Raw genomic sequence first — 12,627 nt, 5'->3', positions numbered from 1 at the left:
CTGGATCTAAGTGAATCTTTGGCCATTTATGTTCCCACATGAAATGTATGTGAGTGAGAAATCTTACTTCTGTGTGTGTGTAGTATTCTGTGAAACAGGTGGAGGAGAGAGAATAGATTGAAACAAAGACAGAAACAGTTTAGTGAAAGAAATAGTCTTTTTATTCTCACCCAAATCAGGACTTCAGTTTGGTACATTCATCGGACAGATTCTGGATTCAACCGGCCAGAGCTTCGCTCCCTGAGATGCGTTGGGGAAAACGTTCCAACGATAGCTCTGATGCCCACTTCTTATATAGTATTTGGTCCCCATACAACTCAATTGGAGAGGGACTTTTTTTCTAATCTTGCTTCATCTCTGAATCACACTTAACCGCAGATCAGGTGCCCACCTGCCCCTCCTCTCAAAGATTTCTTCATAGTGCCAATTTCAACACTTTTAAAACCTCTTTCGTAATACTGAGAGAGATCTGTGTCTTTATATCTTGTGATACTGGAAGCCATTTTATAAAGACAAACTCCATTTTAAGAACCAAGCTTTTTACCATTTTTGTCATTAATTTCTACATCTTAAGTGTTACACTCAATTTGAAAGTTGTACCAGGTTTCATTAAGACTCACCAAGCAGTCCTGCTCTTGCAGGCTCTCTGCTATAAGGCCATCAGCTGGTTATCAGGCCTAGTTAGTGCTTTTCAGCTGTTTTAAGTTGTGTAGCTTGGCCCACCACCATTCCAGTGGATAGGTCCCAAGCTAGAACACATATTAACATTCCCCTCTTCACCCTATCTCATAGGGTGACACCAGGGTTAACGTACCATGGTACCATCCATTCCAGAAGGTATCCTATAACACTATTGAATTGGAGAGTCTAATTAAAAACCAGTATGGTCTAAATTTTGGAATTCAGGTCATAACATAGGCACTACTTCGGTTACTCCAATTTTTCTTGGGGCTTACCCATATCTGCGATTAAGTTACATACTATAATTACAACAATAATATTTTTCAACCTATTAATATGCAGGTTTAATCTTACTCTTACATATGTGTGTGTATATATATATATATATTGCTAACAATCATTAATTCTTTGGTTATATACTGATTATATCTTGAGTATACATTTGCATGGATTACATAGTCATATTGATTATTGATCACATCATTTTGTAAAGCTTTATGTTATTATATTGCATCCCTGTGTGCTATTACCTGATTATACAGTTGCAGACATTTCTACATTGTCTCTAGCATTTGCATAGCGATTGGTCCATCTCATAGGGAGATAGTCCAATGTGTTATCTCCTGTGGTGTTGGGAAGGAGATTTTCGTACAGGACATATTGTCCTGTGGTTGTCTTTTTTGTTATGGCAGTTTCAATTAAGCGTTCTACTAAGCCTCTAGCACAAGGGATTATGCAGCATCCTACTAATACAAAAATTGCAACCACTATGATTATGGTGGTGGCTGCTGAAATGATAAATGTCTTCCATTTACCAAAGGCTTTATCCATCCAACCAGTCCAAGATGTATCAACACCAGAGTTCTCAGCCAATTCCTTCGACAGTGAGGTAAGGCCTTTCAAAGCTCTGGTAATTGATCCATCTGGAGCAGTATTGTTGGGGATAAAGGTGCAACACTGTGTACCTATTTTGTGGCACACCCCGCCATCGGCCGCCAGAATCTGGTCAAGCACTAATCGATTTTGTAACGACATTCTGCTAGTGGCGTCTAGCTGCGCTGCAATTCCTTGAACCGCATCTCTAGTATAATTTACAAATCTCTGCTGGTTGTAATATATATAGTTGATCCAATCTACATTTTTGTTAATCGTAGACCACCAAAAGAAGGCAGATTCGAACCCTGCAGCAATCTGGTTTCTGGCTTTGAACTCATCAGGGACCCCTCTTGGAACTCCAATTGCATCTATATAGACCCGATCATCAAAGGATCCAGGCATTGCATGTCTCTTCACTCATGAGGAAGAGCTGCTATGAGGAGGAATCAAGGATGCTATAATGATTGGAATTACCAATTTGACTAGGGCACATCTGCCTGTCCAACTTCTGTGAAGTGTATGGTGGATGGTGTGGGTTCCACAATACCACCATACATCTGCTCTAGCCTGTGAAAAGTCTGTGAGGTTCAGACCTCGCAGAGCCCCTCTTTCTAGGGTAGTATTGCAATTGGTCAAATTTCCCAGAAACCGTGTATTTCTAACCCCATATCGTTCCAGACAAGTCTGATATCTGGTAGCAGGATCTGGAATCCTGAATGCAGGTGGTACCCTCATCCGAGGGGGTAAGTAGGGGTGATGTTTGTCAAGGTGTTGACAAGACTGATTAATTTCTTCTTTTACCTGTAATAGCTCTAACATACACCAAAAACCATCTGGATCATTGTAAAGATCTAAAGGAAAGGGGACAACTGTTGGTTCTGCCCTTGCATGGGCACAAAAATAACGGTTAGAAACATTCAAACTCTTTGTAGTATAATGGGCCCATTCGAGCCACAGATTAGTATCCCCAAACCCTGTTTCTAGTGCCATTAAATCTTTGGAATTATTAATCGGTACAATTTGATAGGGAATCGTTACTTCTGGGATCTTGGTTGGCATCAAGGGGTTCTGTTCTGGTTGGGGAGGGGGAATAATCTGAAATTTTCCAACAGGATCCCTGCCTGTGGTATCAATTCCTAAGGAATAGGTTCTGTACGTAACAGCAGTTATTCCTCTGAAAGTGATAGCCACCTGATTACACTTGGTCATTGGACAACTGTTAAACACTCGTAGTTTCATAATAGAAATACTCTTTTTGAGATCTGTAATTTCATTACCTGAATAGGGAACCCATGTACCTGTGTACCACCATACTTGTGCCCAACTTCCGCATGTGGAAAAGGGACACAGGTATATCTCAGAAGCTGACAGATACTGCTGCACAGGATGTTCACCACACATAGTGTAGGCACATACATCAAGGGTTATTGTAATCGTTTCCTTAGTAGTGGGTAATGTTATTTTGTAGTTGGGTATTATTTTCTGCAGAAAACTTTCTAAACTCTGCGTTCCTTGCACATTGGGCATGGTGAACACACACAGCAGGAGGACTAGGCACATCATGTTGGTAGTTTTCATGATTAAACACTGTATCAGGACTGTAAGAATGGCAATTGACGGCTAATGATTAAGGTAAGTAACAGAATTAGTCCTAGGGTTTTAGCAAGAGCTGCAATTACAACTATCACTATTCCAAAATATACCAAGGCTTGATATATCATCAGGGGCTACTTGTGTAGGGGGGGTAAATTCTAGTAGCTCCTTCTTCGGTGGGACTACTTATTTCAAAAAGGCTAAATACCTCCAAAGGTCCTAATCCTACCTCTCTAATGAATAAAAAAGGTATCCAATCAGTGTTCAACACGGTGTATGTGATTAACCAGAAATCCACTACTTCACCAGTTTCTGGTCTCACCAGGGGCACTTCAGTCTGCTCTACTTGTAAACCTAAACTCCCTCCAAACAATGCCGGGGTATGAATAACAATTCGACTGGGACCAAACGTCCAACTCTCAAGTTAGTGCTTTTCAGCTGTTTTAAGCTGTGTAGCTTGGCCCACCACCATTCCAGTGGATAGGTCCCAAGCTAGAACACATATTAACATGACGGTAAGGGCTCCCGTGCTAACCCAGTGGTAATCGGACAGCGCCACACCGGCGCTACAAAAATATAATATATATTTGTAGCACCGGAAATAGCGTGCACTGGGGGTGGGAACTACTGCTGAGCTCTGGCAATAGATCCGGATTAGCACACAGCCAACCTGTTTCCGCGTGCCAAACCTTTAGTAAAAGGGCCCCTTCAATTCCTAGATGTAGGAATTCAGCTGTTTTTGAATATCAGGCCCTAAACTAGTACACTATGAGTGTAAGGAGACAGAGAACAAACCTTTGAAAGAATGATAACGCTAATATACTGAATACAGATGCATCCTGATGAAAGTTGTCATGCTCAACCAAAATGATCCCCAGAAGCAGTACAATATAGCAGGTATTAGATGCTGCTCCTAAGAAATGTGTTCATCTGTTGCCATAGCCTCCCTTATCCAAATAATGATCCGCTGTGCAGAAAGAATTGCAGAATAATGGTGGCTGGCATCTAAATCTATTGTGTTCTAAAGCAAATTAGAGTGTAAGTGGTTTGAATGTACTTGTCCAAATCCTGCTTAGCAAGTAAAATTGTAGCAACAGGAAATGGTGGAGGAAATCCAAATAACTCAAAACTCAAGTGCAATAAAAATATAATTACAGCAGTTTTGCTTTACAAAAGAAGTGTAGACAGCTGTGGCATTTAGGAAAAACTCGGAGATACATGGCTGAAAGAGTGCACTTCATTTATTGAGTCACAATGAAAATCTATAGGATAGCAACATGGCACTTTAATCCACATTTCTGTCAGCTGCTTGGATTGGAAGCTTGTACTTGGCACAATTCAAGAGTAAGGATTGACAGGACTACTGTCCATATTTTTAGTAAATGTATCTCTCCCTTCCCTTCCCTACATTTCAGATCTTTCATTCCCCTCCTCTTTCTTCTGATTGCCTTCTCTTACCAGTGGTACCTCAAGAAATGAAAAAGTCATGGGATAAGAGGCAATATCCTAGTCTGGATTGATAACTGTATAAAAGACAGGAAACAGAAAGTAGGACTAAAATGTCAGCTTTCCCATTGGAGGAAGATAAGTAGTTGTGTGCCTCAAGGATTTGTGCTGGGACAGATGTGTTTTTAACATATTCAGCAATGATCTGGAAAAGGGAGAAATAAGTGAGGTGAACAAATTTGCGGAAGACATGCGAAGCCCATACGTAGCCCAGGTAGAAAACGGGCTCCCAAATCTGGACATTCATAATTTGCAAAGCATTTTACAAAAGCAAGGTGTCCACATCTTTTGTTCCCTTTCCAACCTCCTTCCACCAGGTGTTCAATATCTCCTTCCCTTCCTAACGCCAGAAAAAGTGCCTGAATACAACATGTAAACCACTTTGATTGTTCCACAGAAAGGCAACATATCAGTGGTTCCAAAACCTGGTCCTGGAGGCACCCCAGCCAGTCACGTTTTCAGGATATCCTCAATGAATATTCATGATTGAGATTTGCATGCACTGCCTCCACTGCAAGCAAATCTCTCTCATGAATATTCACTGTGGATATCCTGAAAACCTGACTGGCAGGGGTGCCTCCAGGACCAGGTTTGGGAAATGGGCATTTCGTGGGCATTCCAAAATTTATGCATGCTGTTATAAAACATAGTTCACATATAAAATGTGCCTAAATCCTCGTGCCGGGATTTACACCACATTTTCATTGGTGTAAACGGAAGTGCATTGATTTAGGTGCTATAATTTCCTCCCAAGCTTATTCTATACACCACACCTAAATCTAGGCAAGGCTTATAGAATAGGTTTAGGCGGAAATGTTTTCTGCGCAGATTTTTTTAGGCATCATATATAGAATCCCACCCCCCTCATTGTGCAGTACACTAAGAACAACAGAATTTGCATTACAGTTGGGCAAATCAACTTTGCCAGGCAATGAATCCTTGCTTCTCACTTATGTGCACTTCATAAAAGATGAAAATTGAACTCAAGAAATGTTATTTGCAAGGCAACTAATAACAGACAAAAGGGAAGTCATTATTTCGTGTTGTTGAGCAATTTTTCAAGGACAAGGAAATTCCATTTACTAATATCCTCACAGTACCTTTTAAACCAGACATTGAGAAACTAGTATCAAGCCCATCCATCCCAATAAACATGTTTAATAGATCAAGTAGGTGGTACATTATTTTATTAAAATTGTCTTTTGAAAAATGTGAATTATTTTTGTGTTGTAAATTAAATAAAAAATTCAATCTCATCATTAATATTATTAAATGGTATTATTTATGTTATTAATTAAATAAAAACCTTAATCAAAATTTTGAATAATTTGTTTTCAGTATAAGCCTCAATGGTTTGGGGGGGGGGGGAGGGGTGCTGTAATACATTTATGGAATCAAGGGGGTGGCGGGCTGAAAAAGTTTGGGAATCACTGATCTATATGGTGAACAAATCATCAGAGAAGTAGGACCATATAATGAAACCTGATGTGTGAAAATTGGCGGAAAACTCATCAACAACCTTCACTATGCCAATGAGACCACATTATTGGCTGAAAGTGAAGATGATATGAAACATCTGATTATCAAGATGAAGAAACACAGGGTTCTGTTTACTAAGCCATGCTGTAAATGTGCTATCGTTTTTAGCGCATGTTAAAGCTGGAGACATCCATAGGGATATATGGGTGTCTCTAGGTTTAGTACACACTAATTTTTAGCGTACGCTAAAATCTCTATCACACCTTAGTAAAAAGGGCCCATAGTCTCAAAATGGGCCTGCACCTTAACATGAAGACAAAGATCCTGACAACTGGTACAGTCAATATTTCCTCCTTGATGGAGAGTAGTTTACAACAAAATAATTAAACATACATCACACAGCGTGTATAAATCATACAGAGAACTACATCATTAAAACATTTTTAGGAATCAACTAAAATATTGCTGAAACAGTAAGGTCTTTAAAGCTTTTTGAAAGCCATAATATGAAGAACAATCAGAACGGGCCGCAACAGTCAGAAAAACACTGCAACTATGAGTTCCATAAGGGTCCAATATAAGGAAACGCTCACTTTCGAGTTCACGTCAACCTGACAATGTCCAAACCAGGTAGTTTAAGAAGTCCTTTCTGAGACGAACGCAATCCACATGAAGGGCAACCCAAATTCACAACATCTTGAATTCCATCCATTTTTCAACAGGTAACCAGTGCAATTCATATAAGGTTGGTGTAATATGATCTGATTTTCTAGCTCCAGTTACCAACCTTGCAGCGGTATTTTGTACCAGCTGCAAATGTCATAAACTAAATTTTCCACAGGTAAAATAGCATTTTATTCATAGAAAGCAGGGCTTTGATTGTTACCCAAGCTGTCCGTAGGTAAAAGTATGCATGTTATCTGACAATGAGAATACTTTTACCCATGGAGTGAGATGGTGGTATGGGGGGGAGGTGGGATATGATGGGTGAGAATGAGAGAAACATGTATGGTTTTGGTTCATTAAAACTATGCATGTATTTTCTGGTACAAAAATGATGTTTAAAAGAAGCAGGTGCAATCTGCATGTTAATTTTCAAGGGGGGGGGGAGGGCAATAATTAAAACAGCCTACTCTGTGGCAAACTCCATGGTACCTCTGTCCATGGAGTTTGCAATAGGGCTCAAATCTAAGCAAAAACCTGTGTGTACTTTTGCTTTGATTTTTTTGGGGGGTGGGATTTGATATACCGCCTTTCTGTGGTTACATTCAAACAGTTTACATATTATATACAGGCACTTATTTTGTACCTGGGGCATTGAAAGGTTAAGTGACTTTCTCAGAGTCACAAGGAGAGGCAGTGGGAATTGAATGCGGTTCCTCTGATTTTCAGGCCCCTGCACTAACCACTAGGCTATTCCTTCAATCCAATGATAATTTTCTGCCAGAACCTTTCTGAACTTGTTTCCTTTCCCCATTGCAGCTGGAGTGGAAGGAAGAATCTCTTGACCCAGTTAATTATCACTTACATAATCCAGTGCCATTCCCAAGCCTGTCGAATTCCAGGAAGTCTACAGAGAGAAGGTCTGGCTGTGAGTGTACGGCCGGCCACAGAGTGGGACAGAGGGCCTACTCAGATGACGCAGGGGCCCAATGGCACCCCAAATGTTTAGCAGGGGCCCAATGGCACCCCAAATGTTTAGCAGAGGCCCACTCAGATATGCTAATTTAATGCTTCCTAAGCCAGTTTTTTTGCCCAAGAACATCATCTATGGACCATCTCCACCCACCAAGATCTGTCTATTATCCCCAGGCCATGTGAATTGTCCTCCAGTCAGCAGGAGTTGTCAGAGCTGCTTCCTCTGCAGTCTGAACCAGGTGGCACCCAATTTCTGGGAGTTATAAAATGTGCTTCTACTACAATGGAGGGCCCAATGCCCTTGTTGGCCTAGGACCCACTAATGAGTTAATTCTGCTCTGCACTGGAAAAATCATGTCACTGCCACTCTGCATAACTGAAACATTTGGGAGAGCATGTGGGGCTCTTACAGCTGTTGAACATTTTTTAAAAGGCAGAAGGAAAAGAGAAAGGAGTAAAACATTTTGCGGACCATTCCTCTAGCTGTTCAGGAAAAGCGCTGTAATAAACCCCTTTTTATTATCCTTCTTCGTACACTTTTCTTTTTGAAAGTTATGTTTTGATTTTATCCTCTGTTCTTGATGGTGCAAAACCCCTTTGTGAAAAACTGCACTGGCTACCAATCAAAGAGTGAATTGCCTTCAAGATCTGTACTCTGGTCCACAAAATAATCTATGGCCTAGCTCCGGGCTACATGATCAAACTAATCGATTTACCAACCAGAAACACAAGAACGTACCTAAAGCTTCACTTCTCAAGATGCAAGGGCCTGAAATATAAATCAACATATGCGTCGAGTTTTTCCTACATATGCACACATCTCTGGAATGCACTACCAAAAGACCTGAAAACCACGAATAATCATCTCAACTTCCGCAAAAAGCCTGAAGACTCACCTTTTCAGAAACGCATACCCCACAGAACCAAAATAAACACCGAACAACAAAACACAACAATTAAAAACTAAGAAACGGACAATTCTCGATCCCTTGACACATAATCCCACCCCTGCAACCTGCATGGGACAAACCTCTCCAAATCAAATCAATTGTACTATCTATCCACTCAGTATTAGTTCACACCGGAGTCTGTAACCACCCTCTGGTACTATGTAAGCCACATTGAGCCTACAAATAGGTGGGAAAAAGTAGGATACAAATGTAATAAATAAATAAATAAGTGTCTGCAAGTGTGTATGTGTACCTGCAAATTAAGGGGTCCTTTTACTAAACTGTGGTAGGAAGTGGCCTGTGGTAACTTGGGTGTGTGGAATTGCTGTACACCAAAGGCCACTTAATACAGTGGCAGTAAAAACCTTATTTTTTATACGGAGGTTGAAAATGGCCATGAGCTAATAAAAAAAATTTGTGCATGGCCATTTACTGCCTGAACCCTCACCGCCTCCTATTTAGCAAGCGATAAAGGCTCACGTGCTAACCCAGTGCTAATCAGGCAGTGCTGCGTGGTGCCTGATTACCGATGGGCATACCTACTTCCCACCCCCACACTAGAAAATACAAAGGTGCCCTTTTCCTAAAGGGTTGACGCATGGCTACCCAGAACTACCACCGGCCCAACGCAGCTGCCGGCTGTAGTTCCACCTTGATTGCGTGCTATTTCCAGTGCTACAAAAAACAGTTCCATAATTTCTAGCATAGCGCTAACCCAGTGGTAATCGGGCAGCGCTGCATGCTGCCCGGTCATTGCCGGGTTGCTTTGGTAGCCCTTACCACCACCTCAATGGGTGGCAGTAAGTGCTCCCACCTCCCCTGCATGGCCATGCCCTAAGAGAAATATCACCGCATGGCCATGCCTTTTTAGGGATTTTTTACATACTGCAGTAAAAACGGCCCCCGCCACTACCGCAGGGTTTTTTTTACCGCACCTCGGTAAAAGGACCCCAAAATTATTTTCTAGCGCAGCAAAAACAAAACCACCACTGGGTATCTGGACATGCCCAGTGCTAGTGCTGTTTTGCCACATACTGTCTACCTGCACGGTAGCCCTAGCGCCTTTAAGCAAAAGAGCCCCAAAATACGGATCACACAAACAGGTTTTCCATCAATATATAGAAAGTTTGCACCAATTTAAACTGTTTCTGTACTATATAAAAGAGGGCTGCATCAACATTGTTTTCAACACCCTAAGTGAAAGTTTCAAGCATACAAGTCTATCCTTCATTCATTCATCCCAGTAGCTGTGAAAGGCTGATTCTGGAGTTTTCAGGGCTGTAGCCCTTTTCATACTTTTATTTCTATTTTTGTAATGTACTTGAATTATGAATTATGATTATGAAATGCCAACATGCTTGGGCTGATGCTGCAACAAACAGTACTACTGCTCTCAAGCTTCAAATGAGTGGTAATTCAGCCCCTTTTGCCTGGTTCGTCATATGCCACACAGGTGCACGTTTTTCAAAACTACAAAGTATTTCTGCTCTCACCACTCTCTGCCCTGACTAAATGGCTCACAGCTAAAATGCAAGAAATTGTTTGAGAACAATCCCCCCAACTTATTCTAGACTTATTTCAACTGTTGAAACTCTATTCCTAAATCTATTAGATCTCATTCAGATTACCTACAATTCCGTAAATTATTGAAAGCTCATTTCTTTTCAAATTCATTTCAAAATCCATCTCACTAAAGTTTACTCTAACAAACAGTAAAATAACATTTTCTTATTCTATTGCAATTCAGTAGTAACAAATTTAGCGGTTCACTTATCAATTACATCAATTCCTACAAATTGCCATATTTCTCCATCTCTGTAGAATATTATTATTTCTATATTGTTGTAATCATTACCTACTTTCGGGATAATGCGGCATATGTTATAATAATAATAGTAGACAATGGGTGGGCAACCATGGTCTTTGAAGGCCACAACCCAGTCGGGTTTTCGAGATTTCCACAATGAATATTTTTATTTGTTACATTTGTATCCCACATTTTCCCACCTATTTGCAGGCTCAATGTAGCTTACATAGTACCGTATCAGCGTTCGCCAATTCCAGTATGAACAAATACAAGGTGATATTGTGGTAGAATAAGGTTCATGTGTGATAGACACATTGTGGGATCTTAGACAGGAAGAGTTGAGTTATGTCCATTACGAGCTTTGGTTTCATTGTGTTGCAGGTATTCAGGCTTTTATGTTGGGTCAGTGGGGTATGCCTTTTTGAACAGGTTTGTTTTTAGTGATTTCCAGAAATTTAGCTGGTCATATGTTGTTTTTACGACTTTTGGCAGTGCGTTCCATAGTTGTGCGTTTAAATTGGAAAAGCTGGATGCGTAAGTTGATTTGTATTTGAGTCCTTTGCAGCTTGGGTAGTGGAGATTTAGGTATGTTCGTGCTGATCCTGTTGATTTGTATGTACTGCTTCCATTGTATGCAAAGAAATCTCATTCATATTCATTGTGGAAATCTTGAAACCCCAATTGGGTTGTGGCCCTGGAGGACAGTGGTTATTCACTCCTGTTCTAGACCATGAATGGGATATCTAGTGATAAAACTATTTTTGACTTTTGCAAATATTTCGGGTGCCATCTAGTTGGCTGCAGCTTTTTAAATTACTAATATAAGATTAATGGCACTGCAATCCAGTACCCAGAAGCCTTTTTTCTTATAAGACACTCATACATAAGGGATTCTCGCTCTCTTTTCTTCTACAGGGACTGAAACATGCACAGGGCAGCAGATGTGAAGGAGACAGCTTGCTGAATCTATACAAAAATAATATCTCCTGCCCAAAGTGCACAATCTATCCAGGTGTAATGTCACCCAGCACGTCTCAAGTCCAGAAGCCTTATACCTACGTAGACAGCATATGGCCCCACCCACGACAGAACTGCAGATAAAGACAAACCAATTAAATATAGCCCAGCCAGACCAGAAGGTGCTAACAATGACAGGCATAAAGCAAGCCAGATCCAAGCCACAGTAATTGCAGCTTGCCACTTGATTGTTTTATGTCACCCATTGAAAGAATTGTAGCCTCTGGGCTTGAGGCAAAGCAGTAAAATCCTTTTGAATGATCTGTTTGCTGTAGACTAGACAGTGTTTGTTCCGGCACCAGAGTTGATGCCCAAGGGTTCTTTCCTCCTTAATCCCTCACTTATTACAGAATGGGATGTTTCCATCACCAATCCTGTTTTCAATTTTTATGCCTGATATGACCAAAATGAAAAGCTCCATTTCAAGCAGGTGTATTGTAAGTATTTAAACACATCCGGAGAAACCATCTTTCATCTGCATTTTTTTAATTTTTTTATTTTTGTTACATTTGTACCCCACGCTTTCCCACTCATGGCAGGCTCAATGCGGCAGGCAATGGAGGGTTAAGTGACTTGCCCAGAGTCACAAGGAGCTGCCTGTGCCGGGAATCGAACTCAGTCTGCATCACACTAGTCTGCAAAACTGAGAAAATGCTAGACCAATGGCACTTTTTTCTCATAGCGATTATGCGGTCCTTTTACTAAGGAGCGCTGAAAAATGGCCTACGCTAGTGTAGGCATGTATTTTGGACGCGCGCAGATCCATTCTTCAGTGTGCCTGTAAAAAAGGCCTGGGGATTTTTTGGCTGAAAATGGACGTGCGGCAAAATAAAAATTGGCGCGGGTCCATTTTGAGTCTGAGACCTTACTGCCACCCACTGACTTAGCGGTAAGATCTCGTGCGCTAACCGGGCAGTAACTGTCAGCGCACATACAATGCCAATTACCACCCAGCTAGCACCGTGGATTAGAAAATAAAAATATATTTTCGGGCACGTGTAGCGGACACGCGTAAAAAATGGAATTACCACCCGGGCCACGCGGTAGCGGATGGTAGTTCCAAACTGATGTGCGTTGTAC

At 41.0% G+C, this 12,627-nt stretch overlaps 1 protein-coding gene across 1 annotated transcript in view; it reads right to left on the bottom strand.

The window, feature by feature from the left end:
* The window catches only part of RAB3C (RAB3C, member RAS oncogene family), a 311,560-nt gene that overhangs the window by 263,785 nt on the left and 35,148 nt on the right, over positions 1–12,627 (bottom strand). The window lies entirely within an intron of this gene.

The sequence above is a fragment of the Microcaecilia unicolor genome, chromosome 2 (assembly GCF_901765095.1).
Source record: "Microcaecilia unicolor chromosome 2, aMicUni1.1, whole genome shotgun sequence".
NCBI lineage: Eukaryota > Metazoa > Chordata > Amphibia > Gymnophiona > Siphonopidae > Microcaecilia > Microcaecilia unicolor.
Note: the sequence above shows the minus strand (reverse complement) of the source record. Positions and strands in the feature narration are given on the sequence as shown.